The 23,667-nt window shown below is 34.2% G+C and overlaps 1 long non-coding RNA gene across 1 annotated transcript; it reads right to left on the bottom strand.

Annotated features, from left to right (window-relative positions):
* Positions 1-1,180: 1,180 nt before the first annotated feature.
* Positions 1,181-22,803, bottom strand: LOC114135058 (uncharacterized). The gene is made up of 3 exons (XR_003593532.1): positions 22,640-22,803; positions 21,503-21,583; positions 1,181-2,483 (listed from the first exon to the last, which is right to left on the bottom strand). It is a non-coding gene; the product is annotated as an uncharacterized LOC114135058 (long non-coding RNA).
* Between the last annotated feature and the right edge of the window lie 864 nt (positions 22,804-23,667).

Raw genomic sequence — 23,667 nt, 5'->3', positions numbered from 1 at the left:
TTCTCCAGGAGACATAATTTTAACTGTAAAACATTTCATTCAATTAAGACATTATGCTGTCTGAAAGTAATTTAAATAGCAGTAGCTTGTCATGTCTGACTGTCTGCCTGTTTAAAAGGAACTTGCTTTAGTCATTTTCTTTCTTAGGTTCTGCCTGTTCTCCTAATTCTTCAGTACTTTTCATTTGTCCGAGTTGAACCTAATTAAAAAAAATCCAAAATATTGTTTTTTTTAGGATCTGAATATATAAATATTTTGGCTAACTATAATTTAAAATTTCCATAATTAGTTATTTTTTGTTTTTTATTTGTAAGGTGACATTCAATTTCTTCAATTTAACTTGGGAGTAAGGTTCCAAGAGACATTTCTTTTTATTTCTTTATTTTTTGGAAAATCATATGAATAAAATTAATTAATATGCAAATTCTGAACAGTTAAACAAATGAAAAGAAATGAATTCATATCTAACAGGAAAAAGATATAACAAAAATGCAACTATACACTGAAAATAATTTGTGATTAGTTGAAAATTGCTTTTGTTTATACAGTAGCAAATTGTTTATGAAACAAATAGTATTATATTATTTCTGCTTAACTGATTTTTTTTTCATCGTGACTTTGTCGTCTTAATCATGTCTGTCATCATTATCCAGACTTTTAATAATTATAGAATAATAATTCTTTGCAGCTGCAGCGGAATAGATTAATGTACAGACAGTGCTCACTTTGTGACCAGGGGCTGTCAGGTTTAGTTACACTTCAATATTCCAGACATCTTCCGGTTCTCATGCTGTCCTTCTGAACTCTGCAGCTGTATCTTTAAAATGTCCTCAAGGTTCACTGAGCTTGATGAAATGTTCTGGTGTAGCCAAGCGCACCCAGGCTGAGTGATCAGACCCTTTATTACTGAATCATGCAATATTCTATATTTCAGATGGCTTGTTTTGGGAAAACTGTCTAGTCGCCTAAATGAAAGGAGAAGTACAACTGATGAGAGGAAAAGGTGCAAGAAGCACCACCTTGACACTAATGCAATTTGAAATCGTCTGTAATGCCCTGGTTCTAAATTGGAAAAATTGACCTTGCTGGTAGAGGTGACACAAGTCTGCACTTGGAGATGTTTCACGGGCTAAGAGGATGTTGGGGAGAAAGCTGAGGCTGAGCCTGAAGGCAGAGCAAATATTTCATGAGTAATTTATTATCTAGAACATGAAAGCGTGCGCTACTCAAGATCCTGGCCCGGATATAGACAGTGATCTGGTCACATAGAGAAGGAAAAAAGGAGTCAAAAGGGCAGACCAAAGAACAGTGAACATTGTACATCAACTTTCCTCCAATGCTGTCAAAAAGATCAAGAACTTCCACTAACCCAAAACATGTGTCTGCAGGACACATTTATTGAAGTGGCTTTAATGATGTGGGTTATGCTTTGTTACTTAATAATGTTTAGGGTTTTTTTTTCTCATTATCATGAAATAATTAGTTGCAGATTATTAGCAACAGTTAATTTAATGTCAATTATATTAATTATATTAAATTAAGTGTATTGACAATACACATAAAAGTGGTCAATAAACAAAAGTAAATTCTCTTTCACTGTTGAAAACAGACACTACTAAAAACATCTTAACTTAAAGCAATACAATAAAATAAAGACATTTCATGTTTAATATTGTAAGTTCAATTGAAATAGAAATTATTTCAACCACCTAAATGGTATGTGGAGAAATGAGAGGCTTCTCTGCATTCCAACAACACAATATAACACAAAGACTAAGTTGAGGATAGTGTGTATGTACAGTACAGACTTAGCTTAGGGAAGGCACTTGAGAGTGCATTCAGGAGTCTGGTGGCTTATGTGAAGAAAAATTGTTTCCCATATTGGTATTTAAAGCCTACATGTTGCAATACTTTTTTTCAGAGGACTGAAGGGAGAGGAAGCAATGAAATGGGTGGGTGGGCTGCCATCACACTTCTAAATTACTACAAGTGCAGCGGGTCATGCAAATGTTGATTAGCTAGACAGGGCAGAGAAACACCAATAGTCTTTTTACCTGTCCTCACTCTGCACTGTAGGCTCTTGTAGTACAATTCCCAAACCAGATTGCAATGCAGCTGCAAATAATTAACTCTCTAGTCCTTATGTAGAACATGTTGAGTATGAGCCAACATGTGAACGCTCCTCATTTTCTTCTCAGACTGCTTCTAACTGAGGCTGCACAACTGGTTCTCTGTAGCGGGTACACCACAGAACCTGCTACACCCAGGCCAAGGTATTATGATGAACAAAGTTGGATGTGGGTGGAGCTGACCACTGCTGTCAGCAGTGTGAGAAGTGGATTGATCACAAAGTTGGTATCGTTTTCTTATTCGATGCTCAGTATTGAGAGTTTTGAATGCTGAACAACACCTAGGAGCAGTATTGTGATGCAGGTGTCCTTTTCTTCCCAGGTGGATGAAGTGGAGTTTGGTGGAGATGGCATCTGTTGAGAGATTGAAACAATCCGTTATTTCCATTCACTGATATAATTTTATAAGTGCATGGTAACATTTTTAAAGAAACATACTCATAGAAATACATGCATAACATCATTTATCTGTTGGACCATAATGGAAAAGTTCATTAAAATTATATTAATTAGTTCTGCTTTTGAAATAAAATATAACACAAACAAACCTGAATGTGTTGAGTAAAATTGATGGTTTGTCTATGTGTGTAGCATGAGAGAGAGCTGTAATTGGTTTTTCTTAGTTCTGTATAACATTTAGAGTGCAGACCAAGGTTTTAGTCATTCAGGTCTTACTGCCTTTTTGCACTTTAAACTTGCTAAATACTTGGTAGATGAAAAAAAAATCTTTTCAAAAAACCCTGGCTTTCAGTTAACATCAATTAACTGCAAAAGAAACAAAGTAAATATGTGCACGTACTCACATATGCATGTTTTTATCTGTTAAAAATTTTTTATACTGATTTAAAGGCACCACCTGTTCATATTAATACTCATAAACATATTTATGGTTAGAAAAGTAACCCTTAAAACCAACATGCGTGTTAAGACAAAGAGGAATATGGGGTCATGATGTTTCAGAATTTTTTGTTATTACTGCCCAGATTTTATATATAAAAGGTTGAACAACTCCTGGAAAGTAATTCCCTGAATTTTGAGTCTTTTGAAGATTTCTTTTTGCAAAACGTTTTCAAAGGAGGTATATTTCTCCAGATCTACTTGATGTAATTCTTTAAAAGAAATCTAAGTATAACCTTAAGCACCTTAAGCAACCTGTTTCTGGAAAACAGCTTTGTTCTTAGACCATCTTTCCAAATGAGTCAAAGGGGAGATCAGGTGAATGTGGAGAGAAGCAAAATGAAAAATAAGAAGGAGAATGTTGAAATCGGTCCAATTATCATGGAGTGTTGGAAAAATGGAAGTGAAGGAAATGAGTTTGAAAGAGTGAAAAATTAGAAGGAGCAGAATTTCTGCACTGCCATGGTATGTTGGAGAAATAAAAATGTATCCCAGATCAACATGTGACTTTGTCTGGCTTTTTGATTTAGTGCGATGACAGAGGCTGCAGAAAAAGGTGCAAGAGCAGAGCTGGAGGAATGGCAGTGATTTGGTTACAAAGACTTGTTATTCTGTTTCTAAGAAGAATTTTTCCTCTGTCTATATATTAACAGGTGTGAACTATAATCCTTAAAAAGGTTTGCTGCGTTATTTTAGTCGCTACAGGTACAATTCTTTAAATTAATATAATATTTAAAGGTTATTCCTACCACTTTTGTATGAAGCCACTGAAAAACAGACATCAGCAGCTTCTTATTGAGAAAAAGGACTGGAGAGTTGCTCTCTGGTCCAAAGACTCTTTTGCAGATTAGAGCAAATTTTGCATTTTGTTTGAAAATCAAGATCCAAGTCTTTTTTGAATCATCAGTGATCCAAGAAAGACCCATGGCAAGAAAACCGAGCCTTTTTTTATAGTACAGATAAAGTTATAGTAAAATTGTGCCAAGAATTCTTAGAGTAGATAGAAAAATGGTCTGCATGAAAATAATAGATGGCAACACTTGTAAAATGTCATGCAAGATGTTTATTAAAAAGATTACAGGAACATGCCATTAAAAGCCGAGAGACAACCAAAACATTTTCTTTTTTTTTTTTGTAATTTTCTTTAAATAACCTCAGCTGTGCGGTTGCCCCTTCTAGTTCCTCAATTTCCCTCTTTATCTGCTATAGTCTTACCTCACAAAACAGTTGTAGATCTTTGCACACCTTCATACACCAAGAAACATTTTTGTCCAAAGTCGTCAGGTGAGAAGACGGCTAACAAAAAAGTTAAAAGCTCCTGCAGATTTCAGCACATACCTTAGCCTTGGCCAAGAGAATATGACAATTCAGTGAAAGACATCCTGCTCTGTTCCAGCACTTGAAAAATCATATTCATCTGTCTTTAAGGAGTATATTATGGTTGTCCTAACATATCACAGCTCTATATTGCTTTCGACTTCATCATTGGCCCCTCCAGTCAAACGAGAAAGGACCTCTCAGCACTGGCTGCAGTTTGCTTATTTCCCCTGGGCTTGGGGTTAAAGAAGTCATTCCCTATCTGCTTTATTGAAAACCTTGTACAGAAAAATCAGGTCATACTGGAATTACCATGTCTTATTTTTTACTGGGGAAAAGAAAGTGGGGAAAAGAAAAGAACCCTGCTGTGGTGTGTCAATGCATCAGAAAACTGTGGCGAATGTCTTCACAATTCACTGGATTATTTAGTACTTTCAGTGTTTTTTTACCCAGAGGTTGTGCCGAAATGAGAGCACTGCAGGGATCTGTACTCTCACAGTTTCTTTTTATCTACATCAATAGCAATACATACAACACAAGTCTTCTAAAATAAATAAATCTCAGCTATGTGTAATGCAATACAGTGAACCCTCGCTATTCACCTTTCAAGGTCTCGCTGCTTCACAGATTTGCATCGTGTTCTGCATTCTGACTGGCTAAACAGTCTGTCCGCTTCTTCTCTACCTGTGTGCCAAAAACGTTGCGGTTTAATATGAACACATACGTAAAACAGCTTACCAAATTTAACATAATCGATTGTGGCATGTCGGTTTATAAGAGTCTTTTAGTCTTTTATTGCATCACATTGTGCATCGACTTTGTATTTTTCGGTCAGCAGTGGTATTTGCCTTGGAGCTCTCCAATTGATGCCATGTTTGCGCTGTCTCTTTCTTATTGTGGAGTCATAAAAACTGACCTTAACTGAGGGAAGTAAATAGAAGTAAAATCTGATAACTAAATGAACTAAAACATTATATCTACAATGTGTTAAAGAGAGTTAAAAGTAGGAATAACTTTATGGGAGAAGGACTTTCAAAGACTGACTTGTGTATGTATTTCAGACAAGGTTTTGAGAGCTTAGCAGTGGTTATTGTATTTCTATCTTAGTTGATTTAAAAGTATGCTGCCAAACCATTCCGTTGTGCAAAAAGTGGTCTAGCAAAATCTGCATTAAATTAACATGGTCTTGTCTGAAAAAGACAGTCTCTAATGTTAGCATCTGCTCAAAATACATTAAACATTGTTCAGCAATAAAGATGCCTTCACAGATGTGCAAGTTATCTATTCCATATGCACTAATTCAACTCTATTCCATCACAGATGCTGGCTTTTGATAACAAGACAGATGGTCATTCTTCTCCTTAGCCTGGGGGAGGGAGCATACATGATTGCCAAAAAGAATTTCAAACTTTGATTAGTGAGACCACAAGACACTTTTTCTATTTATCTCAGCCTATCATAAATTTGCTCACAACCAGAGAAGACAGCAAAGTTTCTGGAACTTGTTTATATGCCTGAATGTTTATGATAGTTCTAATTTGCAATTTCTTAGTGCAGGTATGGATAGTCTAAGTATTGTTTACTGAATGTTTACAGAGTTTAAACAATAGATTTTTCAGCGTCTTTAATTTTGTCATTTTGTAATATCCTTCCCAGATTTGTGCTGCAGTAGTTCCCTTCTTTTACATTTTATAATAACTAAATATAACAGCTTCATTTAAAATGTTTGAAAATTTTGTAAAAGTAAAACAAAACAATCCCATGTAAATATGTATCTGCAGACTTTACCATGACACTGAAAATTGAGCTCAGCTGCATCCAATTTCTACTGATTAAGCTTGAAACATTTCAACTGTGCTAAATTCAGTTGAGCAAATATGATTTGGAACTGAAAACACTTGTCCATACAAGGTCTCATAGTTGACAGAGGTGTCTGTGTGGAAGCCAAGCAGTATAGTCGAGGTAGTTGTCTGTAGAACTCTGACACCATATGGTGTCAAAGCACAAATCTGGGAAGGATATTAAACAAAAGAATCTGTAGTACTAAATGTATTATGCCTGTAATCCTTGTGGAGATAGTAAAACCACTTGGAATTTCAACCATTGCTAATGCACTCCACCAAGCAGGTCTGACCCATCAGCACTGAGGGCAAGAGTACAGCAGCTAAATAAGTGCCCTTATCATCTGAAGATAAATCTTCAAATTAATCGGTCAAGTTTATTTGTATAAGACATTTTGGCAACACAGCAGTTCAAAGTGCTTTACATTGTGAAAACATAAAAAAATACATATCATATAGTGAATAGTTGTGAAAACCAATAACATTTTGTCAAGTGTTGTTGCTAAAGTCACCAGTACACATCAAATATGTTCCATTTATTATGGTTCAAAGACAACTATAAATAGGTAGAGGTTTAGTCTTGATTTAAAGAAACTTAATCTTTCAGCTTTTTTTCAATTTTCTGGAAGCTTGTTCCAGAACCGGGGTGCACAGAAGCTGAATGTTGCTTCTACATGACTGTTTCTGTGGATGCAGAACAGACCTGATGTTTTATTTATGTCGTTAACATTAATAATGTGTGCAACATGAATTTCTAATAGAATGAGCCTATTTTTAATGCTTCTTTGTGACTTTAATTTCTCAAGCTTTTTGTCAGTGCAAACTTTTAAATCTATTTTTTTTTTCAAAAAGTAAAAAAAACAACAGACTTTTAAACTTGTGTTTTAAACAACAATACATATAGTAGAATTTCAGGCTGTGGCATGTTGTCTTTGCAACTGTGTTTGTTTATATTACCTATAGTCGAGCAATTGAAAGCTCTTTGTTTATATAAGATGAAACATAATGTATTAATGTTCAACTACACTGACACCTCAAAAGTTAAACATCTATTGCTCTAAAAGTTAATGTAATGTCTCTAACAGGACGCATAAATGAAACTGTCTCTCCATCCATTACATTTGAGGATGCATGTTCTGAGTCTCAGGCTGAGACTGTGCTAAGACACCTCCTGGAAGGTGACATTATTGTCATCCATATGGGCTGTGTATCACCTGCTAAAACAAATTAAGAAGTCTGCCACAAAAAACCCTAAGGATACAACAATCTCTGTGTCAATGTATGTGACTTCCAAGATAAGAGCTTTTTCTCTCTTCTCCCAAGTGGCTGATGGTGGTGGTGTGAAACCGCTGACATCAGAATCAATCTCTGTCAACACACTGTCATTTCTGATACCGCGGGGGCCGCTGATGACTGCTGCCGATGCAGAAATCTGCAGACAAAGTCACAGATCTGTCATTAAGATGGTTCAGGTGAGAAGGCGGGATGAGAATTCGCAGGTTTCCCTTTGCGTAAGCCTAACCGTCATTCGTTAGGCTCAACCGTGTGTTGATAAGACTCCACTGACCCAGGTGGTTTGTAGAACAGTGGAGTTAAAATTAATTGGTGCCATAGAGCAGCTGTTTCCCATAAAAGCTGTTTATGGAACATACATTTTTAATTTTTAAAATGTTTTTTTACAAATTAATGTTTTAATTTGTAAAATATTACATTGTTTTAATTAAAACATTAAATAGCTTTAATTTGTATGCAATTCAATGTAGTTGCAGCTGATATTTTAAAAAATAATTTCCTTAATAAATTTGTAATCTAAAAATGTGTGATGTTATTTAATTATAGGTAACTTAAATTATACATGTATCTTTAGTGTGTTAAATTTGTAGGAACAAAATCACTTAGAATAAGAAAACTTGTTTTTTCCCACTGCAAAACGTTCTTAACTAAGATTACAATATGTATCACTATGTACGTATCTTTTGGGTATAAGATGTGTTGACAGCCACCACTGGACAGCAGATTGCCAGTATTTATATGGCTTCCAGCGCCGCCATGGCTGGATGGACCCAGGGTGTCATCCAGGGGTCATAAATAGTTTGGCCCTTTGAACTCTCTGATGTCAACTCAAGCTTGAAGGCATCGATCCTCGCACCCCTCGAGGCACTGCTGCCCACAAAATCGGTGTCAGACTACAGTCGATCTCCTCTGCAGTGCAAAATCGTGAGCGACATCAGTTGTTTCCCTCTGTTGGGAGAAGCTGATCAACAGGCCACCCACGGTCATTAAGCTGGGTAAATGACAATCGACAGACTCCAAAACTGTGAGTGTAAAACCGCAGGGCTAAACTGGGACATACAAAAAAAATTCTCAGAGGATGACCTCTTTTTAATATTTGATCAAACCTTTAAACTTTAGTTGGCCTTGGACTCAATTAGCATTGCACTGACATAAGATAATATGCTACCAAGGAAAATAAGTAGGCATCTTTTTGTGTCTTCTTGTCGTCTAAAATTTGCATTTTCTCCTTCCTTTATTTATACCTTAATTTTGTTGTCATTTTTCGGGAGGTGTTTTGGTGTAACTTAATTTAATTTAATTTCACTTTATTTCATTTAGATTTACTTTATTTAACTTTTAGCAAAAAATAAGGTAGGTGTATAAAACAATTGCTTTAAAAAAAAAAGGATGCAAAAAACATTAAGATGTTTCATTTATTTTGTTCTCTCTGAAACTTCTGTGAATATTTACAAAGTTCCAGTGCACAATCAATTTAATTTCTACATGTACGCATGCAATGATTACCAGGGAGTAAAATCGCTGTGGCCTAGATTTTCTGCATCGATTGATGACACTTTGATGGCTTTCTACTATTTGCTGCTCATGCAGGCAACAATGAAGTGAAATCTTTCTACCTATCAACCAAACAGCTGGCACTAATCTAGGCCATGGCTCCCTTTTTTTTTTTGGTGATCATCTGGAAAACTATAACAAAGATTAATGGTTCTTTTGTTTTAGATTTCCCAATATGAAGTGTTTGAGAACCATTTCTGGAGTAGGTTCCTGAGCTACAAAATATCATGTAAGATGTGGCAACTGTGAAGGAAAAAGATCAGGTTTTGAACTTACTAAAGCCTTCAGAACCTTCAGAAAGTTCACACTGCAACAATGTGAAAATTAAAATGATTTCTGAAAGGCTGTTTGAATAGAGAAGGTAATGTTCTGTAACTTCCATAATGATTGTTGTGTTAAATCTTGTTTGTTTCCTTCCCTAGAGATAAAAAACATAAGCAAATTAAATATATATTTTCTTAATGTTAGAAAGACGTACTTAATGTGTATAGTATTACCCATTATCCTATCCAGTATTATAAATAGAAAAGGTTTGAGGGGGATCCAATAATTTGTATTAACATATTGTAATGAATGTCAGAAACTAATTTAAACCATACGCACAGCTAAAAAAAACATGAAAAATGAAGAGACATTGGCAACAGATGGAATTTCCCCCCACTGTAGGGACATCCCTAACGCTCATCAACCCTACAATTAAGTGTGTATCTCTGCCACGCAAGCAAACACACGCAGGCACACGCAGACACGCAAGCGTGCACACATTGACTGTCATACAGTCACAATCTGTTTATCCTTTGCAAGTGATACCAAGGGCCATATCCTGACCTATATATGAGCCAGCTTTAGAGGAGCTCTGAGTGAGAACGCTGCATCCAGACGCTTTTCTTTTAGCTCTACAGTGAAAAACCAAGTAGGTCAAAGGTCAAGAGAAAGCCAACGAATGACAAGGATTGACGCAATCCACAATGACACAGATGAACAATAGCATGTCTGCTTGTATATGCCACGTCTGCAACAAACTGGCTTGTGGCAACACTTTCGACACCAAGTGTGAACATCCTAACCTACCTGAAAAAAAAACAAGGCTCATGAAAGTGAGATAGATCTAACCAAGCTTAGATCTATCTCACTGGTAGATACGCTGGTCTTAAAACCAAGCGTTTTAAAACCAGGTTTGCTCAGATATGCTAATATGAAAGTAATTTAAAGGTGTAATAAACAGTGGTCATTACATAATATCAGTAAAGTCAATGTGATACACTTTGCTGTTTAAGCTATGTAAGAATACTATTAAAGGTGTCAAAGGTTTAGATTTTTGTTGCAATTATCTTCCAGCTTTTGTTTTACTCAGTGTGTTATTTTTTCAATTGCATTGTCTTATTTCTTTTATTGTCATACTTAGCAATCAACTGACTATCTGGGAATGCAATTTTCATGCTGTATATGTAGCTAGACAATTATTAGCCAAATTAATCAGTAAAATTTCTTTCAATATCAAGTATGAGTGAAGTGTCTGTAAAGTCAAATGTGGAATGAGACTGTGTGGTGGTATTATTGGGTCATTGCTTCAATTCTATAGCAGGACTGATTCTTCTAAATGTCAAAAAGATTTGGATAGTTTATCTTCCGGTCAAACTGTGAATGCTAAAATATTAATTGTAGAAGCAATCTTCCTATTGCACCATGTCTTCCTTTACCACAAAAATGTCAGGCAAATATGGCATTATTGTCATCTGAGGGGCATATGTTCATATTTATTAAATTAGAGTATTACTAAAAAATATATTTTAGTAACAGATTTCCAAAGTGAAAGGAACTTGTAATTTATTTATATAATTAATAAATAAATTACACCCAGGTTAATATCTTCATGCCTTTCTTTGTGTTATTTATGATGATCCTATGGTTAAAGTTAATGAAAACCCAACATTTAAGATAATAACATTATGGACTGGAAAAAAAAATTATATAGAAATGTAGGCTTAATGAAACCTACATTTAATATCCACTTAAATGCTGTTTTCAAACAGTACTTTTAATCTGACAAATGAGCATTATTAGAAGGCAAATTCTAACTTATTAAATAATTTAAAGTCCAAAAAAACATGTCCAGCAGCAACCAAATAACTGTAGTGCATCAATAGGTAGCCACATACTTTCTTTTATGATAAATAGGAATCTGAAATATAAATTCAAATCTAAAATAGAGTCAGCCACTTGTTTGTATTGAAACAAGTTAATATGTAAAGAATCAATCTTTTTTTAACACGGGCTTGTTTTTGCACAAAAGATAATTTTGGCAGTAAACCAGGAAGAGAAACTATAAAATTCACGTTCTTCACAGGTTCTAATGACACTATATTTGTGAGAATCAAACTGCAAGCTTAATATAAAATCAGCTGAATATGAAAATTGCAAAAAATAAAAAATAATTGGGAAAAAAATTCAATTCTAAAGGTGTTTGTCATTATGTGTATCTTTCTTTTTTGTAATTTTGATTTTTTGGTACATTTTTCACATGAGTAAAAACAGCCTCTCAGAATATGAGAAGTACACAAAATTGTCTCAGTGTTTGTAGAATAAAATTCATGAAACACAAAGTGAAATTCCTTAAATATTTATTTTGTCAGAAAAAGTTCTTGTTGAAATATTCTTGCCATTTGTCTATCTTTCCAGGAGTCTATCTTTACCAGCTGTTAAACTTTTAACAATTTCATTTTAATATTTTTTTCATCAGTTAGATGAAATAATAAGATGTTAAAAACTCTTTGTGCTATTCACATATTTCTGTCAGTGCATAACAAACATTAATGAAAGTGAATATTCTTTGCATGAAAGTGGATTGACTGGTAAATCCACCGAAGTATATTTTTCCGAAGCTGCTCTTCAGAATTTATTTTCATCTGCTTCCTCAAGGTGGATTACTCTCTGGCTGATTTTAAATTATTTGGAAAAGAAAAAATGTCTGCAATTTGTAACAGAGGTTTTTTGAAATGAGCTTCCTAATTACTGAAGGTCTAACATTCTCCTAATTTAATGACTGCCTTACACATATCTGGTATTACTTTATTCTTTTATCCTATCTTCCTAGTGAGGGGATTCTGTGCATGGTTTGTGGTGTCCCAAAAAAGAATGAGGGAAATACACAGAAGATTTGTGTGATAATGTAATTGGCATTCACGTGTAAGTGAATTTGCTGGAACGTGTTCCTCACGTAAAGCTGCTCAGTACTTGGTAAATGCTCCCATGTGTTTTAGCTTTTGAGCACTCAGACAATTGGCAGCAGTTATTTTCCACTTTTGCCACTCTAATTATTCTTAGCTTGACATTCTGCCAGCCACTACATTTTTTTTCTGTATCTTCTTTTCTCTGTTTTCACACACACTCAGAAACCAAATCAATGCTTCCTGACTTTTCCCCCAGGGAACAAACTTGATTGCACTTCTGTATCAAAGATGGAAAATCTTGTGGTCTTTTTGTTTTTAGTAACTAACAGCAGAAACTTGGCACATGAATACTAAAAATAAACAGAAAATAGAAACTGATGATGCAGATGCTAAACAAGCCAAAGGTATTTTCTGTGTTAAAAATCTAACTACAAACAGCTGTACAAAGACAGCTATTTTTATTATACTTATCAATATTCAGTTTCCTTCCTTCTAACTTTATTGCACTCATTATAATACTCTTTCTTAACAGCACAACAATGTCATGCAGTTTAGGGCGTAGGCACTCAAAAATTATAGATATGAAAACTGAATCCTTTGTGGGTGGTTGAAAACTGCTGGCTTCGAGGTGGAGAACCTCTGCCATCTAGTGGGAAGGACTTGTCATTACAAATTGGGATTTAATTTAGGTCATGCCCTATATGGCTGTTTTGCAACACATAAATCTCTGCTAAGCAGGAAACCTTATGAAAATAATTTTTTTGAGAGGCTGGTTTCTGTTTTGGTTTTTTAAATTAAAGTCACTACAATGACCTAAATGAAATAAACTAAATAACTGATGAAGAAGGCTGGCAATTTTCTTAAACGTTTGATTAAAAAATAGGGGCAGTTTGATAGTAACACATCACTCTTTCAGACCTGCTTTTACAGTTCTCTGAAATTTTGGTAGCAGAAATGATAGCCCACTTTACATACAGTGATTTAAGAAACTATTCACACCCCTTTGATCATGAACACGTCCCCATTACCCCCTAACACCACCACCACCACCCCCCCAAAAAAATCACAAAGCAAGAAAAACGGGACAAAAATAAACCTCAGTCTCATACAAAACATGTACAAAGTCTCCCTATACTCTGCAGCATGCAGGGGGTGCCAACATTCCATGCATAAAAGCAACAGAAATATTGTCCAAAGTGCTGACAGCTTATGAGTCCCTTTTACAGAATGTGTATATTGTCCATGTAAAATAAAAAGCCACTGTCTTTAGATGTGCTAAGCTCCAAAAGACTTGTAGTTGCAATTGCAGTAAAAGGTGGTTCTAAGAATTGATTCAGTAGGACCTAAATACAAATGCACACTACACAAAACATAGTTTTATTCAGCCTTACCATTGTCATATTTGTTCAAAAATAATTAATAAATCAGGAATAAAGTAAAATAAGTAATTTTGCATTCATTAGAAGCACATTTATTTTCTGTTATTGTTACTTCAGAATTACTTTTTGACCTCAGAAACGGCGGTAATTACCAACAAGTCTATTATACAGCACTTCCTCTTTTTCCCATTACCAATTAAAATCAGAGACTAAGAAGTATTTTATTTTGAAGAGTGACTAAATTGAATACCTGAAGGTTGTTGCAAAGAAGTGTAAAATTGTTATTTTATTACATTTATCCCTTTAGGTACTCTATATAAATACTGGTCTTTTACTTCCCTAAAACTTAATGATGACTTGAAATGTCAGGCAAGAAGAAGTCTAGAGATGCACTTGCAAAACACTTGTGACACTAAGCCAAATATTAGTCTTTTGTTCAAAGTGTAAACACAGGACAAAGTCATTTAACAATACTGCATGAGATGGAGTTTGTTTAATCAAAAATAAACATCAATACTTTATTCAAATAGTTTTATATCCTCAATATATCTTATATATATATATTCTTCATATTGAATGATTGGCAAAATGTCTTTATGGAAATAAAAGGTTCACATCAACACACAGCAACAGCCAAGATCAATCAGCTGTGCAAAGCGTAAGAATTTTCAATAAGATAATTTTTCACTTGGCTTGACATTTGCTTTGAATTTAATCAAGGTTACCACCAGCAACTGGATTCATCAAGCACTCTCACCCCATATATTTTTCTAAACCCTTTAGGACAAGTAATTAAAGAAAACTCCTATACTGCCATTTGACAAAGTGCACTGGAAATATTACAAAAGTGGGTGCAACGAATGGAGTTAAAACTCTGGAGGTGATTCAAAATCTTAACTTGAAGGAAGGTTTTACTGCTCTACTTTTCCACAAGAGATCATCATAACCTACAAGTAAGTTGCACTGGATTACTGCGGTTGAATCTATGTTTACATGTATATCAGTGTTTATATGGTTGTCTGAAATTGCCTATCTGTATGCATTAGAAGAACAAACCAATTTACTTTGTGGAGTGATACAACAACTCTGTCATGTAAGATATGCTAAGAAAAACAATATCCTTAAAAAAAACCATGTTGACCTTAGCAACATGATTCAATTCCTAATTTTCAAACCAAAACTTACTGTACTGAATTAAGCTATAACTGTTTTTGTGATGTCTGAAAAAGTAGCTATAATCACTATTTAATTTAATTAAATCTGAAGCTAGTCTTTCCCATCCTGCAGAATTGTCTCACTAACATCTACTTGCTACTGTTTGAAGTAGATGTTTACACCAATGAAGAAAACAATCCTACAGGGAGAAAGAACTGGAAATGCTTCACAAAAGATCTTTTTGACAGCTGACGAAGCAACTGTGAAATAATTGAGCCTTCATAATGCTTTGTTCAGAAATAAACATGTTAGCCTCTGGATCATTTTTGCAGAGGGGCCATGTTTATGACAATGTTTATGTAACATAATGGCTCAGACTTCATCAAATCTCTTGATTGCCACCCTCCTCATAAATTATACATAATTATTTTGGTGAAATGAAGTATATGCAATACAGTTTATGTGTTGATTATATACTTTTGGTTTATTTGGTTTATTTTAACCGATATATATTCTTTGTCTTATAATTTTTTTTTTTTTTTTTCTCTTTGTATATTTGTGTAATTTACTAGTACGAACGTAAAAATATATATTCATTTATTTACTTAGTATCAGTATTATTTTTTCTTTATTTCTTTTTCTGCCTCCTTTGGAATGTGTATGGATGGATGTGTGTGTATGTTGTGTTGCTAGAAGCGGTTGCAGGGATTGGATCTCTGCTGGCTGTTTGTCTTGTGCTTAGACCTGGACGGGGTGGGTTGGGTTCTGGGAGAAATCAGCTTGAACTTCCTCTTCTCTCTATCTATAACTACCATGTTTTCATTGTACTAATGTTTGATGTATGTCAAGCTGTAAAATTCAATAAAGAAAGTTTGAAAAAAAAAAAAAAAAGAAAATCCCTGCAAATTCAGCTCTGATTGCCTTCTTAAATCTAAGACAGAGAAATTAGTTTTTGTATCTTTTCTTTTTGTTTGACTCACAATTTCTTATAATTTACTGGAAAAGATTATTTAGCCTTTTAAAATCTACCAGCAAGTTAAAAAGAAAATTATAAAATAAAATAAAAATAGTTCTGGGTTAAAAAAAAAAAGCCACTGCATAGATATGATCAAAATGCATCCTTGGTGCACAAAAATGTTGTGTATATATGCTCTTTCATTTATTTATTGTTTTGGTAAATGTTTTCTATAAATCTCCAGTCTGCACACACTTACAGAGCACCTATTTTTGTAGCATGAACAGATGTGCCCATTGGCTGAGATCGTTAATCCAGAACACTAGGGTTGATACAAGCAGGATTTAGCCACAGCCATGATACTAACATCTGTCAGAATCTCATTTCAAGCTCCCAAACACAGATAGGACAGAGGCAGAATATTTTTGCTTGTAGTCGTTTGAAGAAGAGGCCGGAGCAGTGAACAGATTCTGAAAGTGAGGTAAGTGTTCAATGAATTCACAAGTTTAGGAGGATTCATGGCCTAGAAAAAAATCTGTTTTGTTCAGCTTACATAACATCCCACAGATTAAATTCTAGCCGCTTTGTGCTTATGGCGCATCATCTCATTTACAAGTGTGCTTTAATTTTTTATGTGCTTCTGTTAATTTGGAATTTATGAATTTTACCACTGCAGTTTATCATTGTTTGTATGTTGAATACATAACAGCAATTAAAAGTATTATCTCAAGTTAAAGTAATTAGGCTTAAACTGAGATGACAGTTGTAGCTGAGCTGAAAGACAAACTAAATATTAAATGATGATGCTGGAAGAAAATTGTTGCCTGGTTACTTTAATTGCCGCTAAGGTAGCTGCGTTGGGGAAACTAGGAGCCAAAAAAAGCGGTAAGACACAAGAAACAAAGTTTAACAGTCTGTTAAAATTTTTCAAATCAACAAAGTATCAGTGGCAATAAGAGTCCTTGTTTTGTTTGTATCTAATTAATCAACACTTTATTAATTCTTGTCTCAGCATGGCAACATATGATCCTTTTGTCACTCTATTATTAATATTTACTGTAAGAAATAACACCCCTGAATTTACTGAACTTTTTTGACTTTTTTCAGCCGTACTGAATTAAGCATTCTCACTCCTGTCCCTCAAATGTGAAGGTCATCATTGTTCCACATTGCGTGAACCTGACCAAGGTATTTTAAAACTAGAAAAATGTCTTACATTTACAGTTGTGCAGTACTCTGTACTGGCTCATGCTCTGGAACGGTGCACAAAATTTAGCAATGCTCTGCACGCAATGCCCCAGCAGGTTGCAACGTGAAAAGCATAAAATGAGGAAAACTGTGAATACCATAGGACATTATGTTTATTACGGAGTGATGAAATAAAATTTTAATGAACCTCAAAAGAAACTAGGTTACTGCAGCAGCGCAAGGGAAGATCAAGAACATCAGTTCTGAAGTAAAGAAGGCATTTAGATTATTCGATACAGAAAATGTCATAGAAATAAAATATTGGATGTTTTTATCAAATAAACAAAAATGTGAATAATATTAAAAAATGAATTAAAGAGTGGCAAATAATTATATTAGCAGCTCCAATCCAACACCATAAAATTACCTATTGAACAAACAGGTAATATGACAAAGTAATATGATAATAGATTGGAGTAAATTTAAAACTATAACAAATGGGGCGTTTCATTTGCATTATATACTGCATAACACAAAATTAGTAAAGTTATTAATTAGTAACAGGCCTACAAGGGAGTGCAATTAGAGATAGTCACCAGACGTCTCTATGCCACCCGAGGATAATCGTGTGTAGACAATGGATGGTTGAAATGTGGATCTGAAAGAAATATGTTTTATTTTTTTACTATGAATACATCAGTTTTTCTTTCCTGCTTATTCATTATTTGATCTAAAAGCTCAAGCGAACTCTTAAAGTTTCCAGTTAAAAAAAAGATTACATTTTTAGCACCTAATTTGGTTCTACAATCAAATCAGATGACTTAAACAAAACAAAAAGCAACATAATATGTTGTCTGAAAAAAACTAACTCAATACAGGGATTTTTGTATCTTTTTGTGTTGCTATTTTAGTGCTGAATCTCAAAATATATTTTCTCCACTTAATAACTGACGTAGCTGTCCAAAAGTGTTATTTTCTCTGTGGCAACACTAGGATGCTAAATCATCCTAGTCAGCACTTTTACCTGCTTTGTAAGCAGCATAAGCAGCATTAGCAAGATTTTTCTATACTCCTGGCATACTGAAGTGTTTGAGCAGGTATTGGCTTTGTGATGAATAACAATGGAGATTTAATTGGTTTAGAGCTCAAGAAATGTGAGGCAAAAAGCAATCGTATTTTGTGTTTCAGAGGATTAAATGAGAACATGAGCAATCCCACATAATAAGAGACAGTCACATCCAAAACCATATCTCTGTAGCATGAAAAACACACATTACCTTGAGTTTCTTCAAGCCTTCGAACAAGTGTAATAAAAATATGTCAACAGAGGACATTACTTTGTTTTACAATCTCCTTGACACTAATTAGAGATTTTACATAGAACTTTCCACACCAAGTGATTTAAAATATTTATAAGATATAAAATATAAAACCTTGTATGAAAACGTAATGCCCAAAGATTATTCTTATTTTTAGCACAAATAATAAGCAATTGCTCCCACTATAAGAGTTTTAAAATATTCAGTTAAGACTATTAAAAGGCCCATTTTTAAACTGTTATCAGATGTTGTTGGTAATATATTTCTATACATAATTAAATATGTTTACGCTTCATTTTCAAGATACATTCTTGATCTAGAAACAAAGATATGTAAAAAGTCAATCTAGTCCTGATATTTAATTTTCTTCATTCCAAACTATAAATAATTAATTATAAAATTAAAGAACAACTTCCAAAGGCAATAGATTTCACAAAATGATTTTACAAACTTTGGCATTTTAAGCAGTGAAGCTGTTTCATGTCTTGTATGCTTGGCGTGTCTGAAAGGTTTTCTGGACCAGAATCACTCAAAAATCGCCACCTGTTAATCTACTGGGAGTTTTCATTTGATGACTTGCTATTTAGGTCAACTTTAAAAAAAAAAAACAAGAACAATCCTCTCAAAATGGAAAGACAGAAATAAAAAACTTAGAACTTTCACAGTTCTAAATGCTACATTTTGATTTTAAGAATAACACTCATTCATGCAGTTAGTCAGATTACTATATTAATTTCCTTAAAAAAAAACCTATACAAAGTTACATCTTTATAATGCAGCTGAATGTGGATTAATCAACACTTTTTTAAGCTGCAATTGCAATTATGTTTTATGTATTTTTGGAAAATACTTGGTTTATGACTGGAGGATTTCTGTCTGGCATTTATTTTGGTAAAAAAATAAATAAATAAAAAGCAGCTACACAGTAAAATTCTTTTAATCACTGTTTTGCTTAGCTGGAACCTGTTCTCATTTCCTCCCATTTTTGTTTCTGTGTTCTGTGATTCATATTTATCAAAATCCAATTCAAACAAGTTGTATTTTAAACAAATTACTGGACCAATGTGTCATATATATGTGTGTGTCAAGCATATTATATATGTATATTCATGTATATTATTGTGCTGGGGAGGGGAGAGGGTCTAATTCAAGGCAAAACTACTCATACTTTGATGGCGTTTTGCAGATTTCATTGGCATTCAAATGTCAACAATGATTGATTTTTTTTTTTAAACCAGGGACTTAAGATGAATTGCAGTTCAATACTTTGACAAACAATGGGCTCAGAACTAACCAAGCTCTAAATTGAATGGACTATTTCATGATTGATTTGAAAATTTTGTGTCTTTCCAGCACAGCTAGTCTCAGATGAAATCTAAATGCTTTCAGAATTGCATGTTAGTAAAGGTGAAGTCATCCTCTTTAGGGATAATTAACCTTCATCCACATCACCTTTCTTTAAAACAGAAATGTCTGGTCTTACTGATTAATAATCAGTTCAAAGGAATTTGAACTGATTAATGCCACACACATCAAAAAACAGCAGTTTCTTGATGTATTTCTGACCTTTAAACTTCATAACAGAAATGGTAATCTCAGTCGAAATGTTTTCTCAACATGCAGTGGTGTTGTTTATCTCTTCACATTCCATGTAACTTATACCATAAATAGTTTGTCAATTAGTGTGGCATTTCAGCGAAAACTGTCTTTATACTAAAAGAGAAATTCTGCAACTCAATTGAAATCTAGCATTCATGCCTTTTTGGCATTAGTCTATGTACATGCCATATCTTTAGTTATCCACTCTGTCTTGCAAAAGTTCTCCAAACAGATTAGATTTGTGAATAAAATTTCGTCCCCCGCCCTTTTGAAGTGCCTCCAGTAATTTTCTATCACATTTATGTCTGAACGTTAGGCATTTCAAAACTAATTGTCTTGATATGAAGGAATATTTACTGTTGTGCTTCCCAAGATTTGTCATTTTTTTTAATCACATAGCACCTTTTAAAACTATGTAAATCTGTGGTTCTCAAATGGTAAAAAAAACAAACAAAAACTGATAACCAAAGAGATGACATACATAATCTCAGCAGGGCATCAGATTAGCTCAAGAAAGAAGTGCAGAAGAATATTTTGAAGCCCACTGTTGAAACTTACAGGATGACGTTTGGTACGCATTATCTTCAAAGTGTTTTTTTGTGAATTCAGCTGTTGAGCAAAAAAAGAGCCAGGGTGTGTTATGTGGTACTGTGTCCAGCAACAAAACCATCCGATCTGCAACTGCATAATTTAAAAACAACAGGCACCCTAATTAAGAGATAAGAAGGTTGTTTTGATTTGGTTTGGGTTTTTTTGTTATAGTATTAGAAAATGCAGCAATCTCAAAGGCATTGTGTACAATTCAATGCTGAGTGTGGTAAACTGTTGGCTTGCTATTTTGGCAAATAGATGAGCTAATGCAATCAAATGAATAATATTGCAACAGAGTAGACAAAATACAAAATGATGCAAAAGCATTGTGGCCAGTTTGCTCATTTATACCAGATAGGAATAAGAGCTTGCAAGCTTGTGCTGCTGGTGCTGATGAATGAAAAACTGTTTTGCCTTTCAACTAACAGGTTCTCCCTTTTCAAGATGGGCAAGGCGGGGAGTAAAGTTCTACAGCAAACCTCGCTGGATGGGGTTCAAACACAGGTAAAAACCAACACTAAATGAACTTCATGTCCACACAAATCCATACAATCCTCCACACAAACAGATGTAGAACTTAAGTGGTAAATGCACTAACTCTGCATTAAGGTAAAAACACATTAAACCTCTGCAATGATTAGTGCTCTGGTAGTTGGAAGTGAGATCATGTTTTGGTAAAATGGGCCAGATGCTGTGCAGATTACACAACCAGGATCAGAGTGCTTATTTTCACACATCCTGCATCGCACCAAGTCACTTAATAACCAACAACCAAGTGAGTGGGCACTGGACCAACTATTTCAGGCATTAAAGATTCTGTTATTTAGTAAACCAAGAAAATGGCCACTGGTTAAACATAGGTGTATTAGGTTCTGGTAGCAAATGGCTACAAATTGCAATTAATTATTTCAATGAAAAGCAGCCTTTTAGTGGTAAGCAAAGGGCTGGTCCAATCCAAGTTTATAAAGTTATAAATAAAGTTTAAGCCAGAGGCCCACTTGACTTTTTTTTCCCATTGACTAACTGTCGGTAGGCATAGTGATAGTGAAAACTTCAATCATTATGCCTTTTAGAGAAGGAAAAGCAAGTGGTCCTCTGATTTTCTGTTAACTTACCAGGCAGATCAGCAGTAGTCGCAGACAGAGGAAACAGTGGGCACAGAGGATGGGGGTACTCTGCAGAGTATGGAAATGGACCTAAGACAAAATACATACACACATATTCATGATATGCTTTGTTTAAATTATTTTGTATTAGTTGTAATTCTTATAGCTAAAAATTAAATGTATACTAGGTCAAGTCTTTCTTTAACGTGCTGCATTGCCCACAGTTGAGCCTGATAATGTGAACAGGTTTAACACTATATTCTGTGACCACCGTATATTGTGACAATAGGAGGCGCTGTTGCAGTTTTATACCATACTTGTGACAAAGATATAATAAAGATGAGAACTTTATAGTAAAATAAGTTACAGAACTATTACAGCATTTCTGGAACAGTTGTTATACCAAGATTTATACCAATAAATCTTGACGTTTTATTCTCAGGACAAAGGACAGAGTTACCAGAAACAGTCTGGTTGAAATATTTAGTTTTTTACTATAAGTCACAGAGTCAGTGGCCACGGTATGTGATAACCGCTATCATGTTCTGTGACCATCTATATTTCCATAATACTCATAATATTAATGGCACCATGTTACTTTTTGTTCTTTGTTCTGCCTTTTCTTTATTTTTCATTTTGCGTTTGCCCGAGGCATGGCAAGGCATGGTGTAAAACTGCAACAGCGCCTCCACAATATACGGTGGTCACAGAATATGGTGTAACACCTGTCAGGCACTGGGCTAATTCTGAGCCGCCAAAAATTATATATCACATATAACTTATAAGTTGATGTAAAATAATGTTTGTTTTAGCCACATAAATTCTCATATTCAGGGGCAAACAACATAACTCCAAATAGAGCACAGCTAACTCGTCTATTTATTATGTGGCCTTATGTAAAAACATTTGCTAGCAAATGTCAAACATTGTGAAATTATTGTTATCAAACATAAAAACGCTGTTTTGAAACCTAAAACCCCCCAGAAATATTTGGGGTCAACTATGAGCATCAATTCATTTAAAGTTAAAACTCAGTTTCACATAAATACAATCACGCTAGCATAAATGTTGGCCGTCAAGCTAATTTTCTATTAGCAGCTCACAAGCATTTTTGATAAACATTAGATTACCAAGAGACATACATACATATCTTTATCTAGGCTTTTTTATCTTCTTCCTCTTCCTCCATCTTTTCTCTGTCCCTGAAGGATATAGTCCTTTTTTGAGACATCATTTTGCCTACTTATCTTTCACCGGTGCTTTGCACAGTAGCTCATATTACTGGTGAAGCGTGACCTACTGCGACCACAAGAGGGCCCCCAAGACCAATTTCTTCTTCTTCTTCTTCTTTTCTTTTTTTGTATTATGGCGGATTGCAAGGAACTTAAAGTGCATTTCGCCACCTACTGTACATGAATGTGTAACAACACTACCTTAAATTCTATTAATACCAGTTTCTTTTTTCTTTTTGCGTTTTAATGGATTTTTTTCTACATGATCAAATATATATTGTTGTAAAAAAATCACATCTTTATAATCTAACTGTTTCTGTTAATATAATCATATATATAAAAAATAAGGTACCAAGGTCCGTAGTACTGTTACAGAAGTTATCAAGTCCTCATTTATTTTATCAAACCCATAGATTACAAGGGCATGCCTTTTAATAATTGCATTGTAACAGTGGGTTTTTTTTCATATTTTGCCACATTACAAATACAAACTGAAATTTTATTTTATTTTTTTCAGATTTTATGTGATATAACAAGAAAAAGTACCACATAACTGTGCAGGGTTTGGAAAATTATGCCTTTTTTTGACAAATCTTTTTGTGTGCCATTAACACAATGTACTCACCATTTCGCATTGATTGCCCTAAATTAAAGTGTAACCGATTACCTTAAAAAGTCAAATATAAATCAAATCAGATGTGATTTTAACATCAATTCTTTTTAGTAAAAGACCAAAAGGTTTATTATAGAACTATAGTGAAAACCCCTCATACTGATTGAATACAACAGACAGGTTAGGGATAAAGGTGTGGAGAAATTTAAAGCAAGGCTGGGTTTAGTTGACCTTAGTTTATTTTATTTTGCACAATTAAAATACAAATTAAAAATATTAAGAAGACATAATAATGATGCAGGAGAAGGGAGACGTCCAATGGAATAGTA

Source organism: Xiphophorus couchianus, chromosome 20 (genome assembly GCF_001444195.1).
Source record: "Xiphophorus couchianus chromosome 20, X_couchianus-1.0, whole genome shotgun sequence".
NCBI lineage: Eukaryota > Metazoa > Chordata > Actinopteri > Cyprinodontiformes > Poeciliidae > Xiphophorus > Xiphophorus couchianus.
The sequence above is the reverse complement of the archived record's forward strand: the minus strand, read 5'-3'. Positions and strand labels throughout refer to the sequence as shown.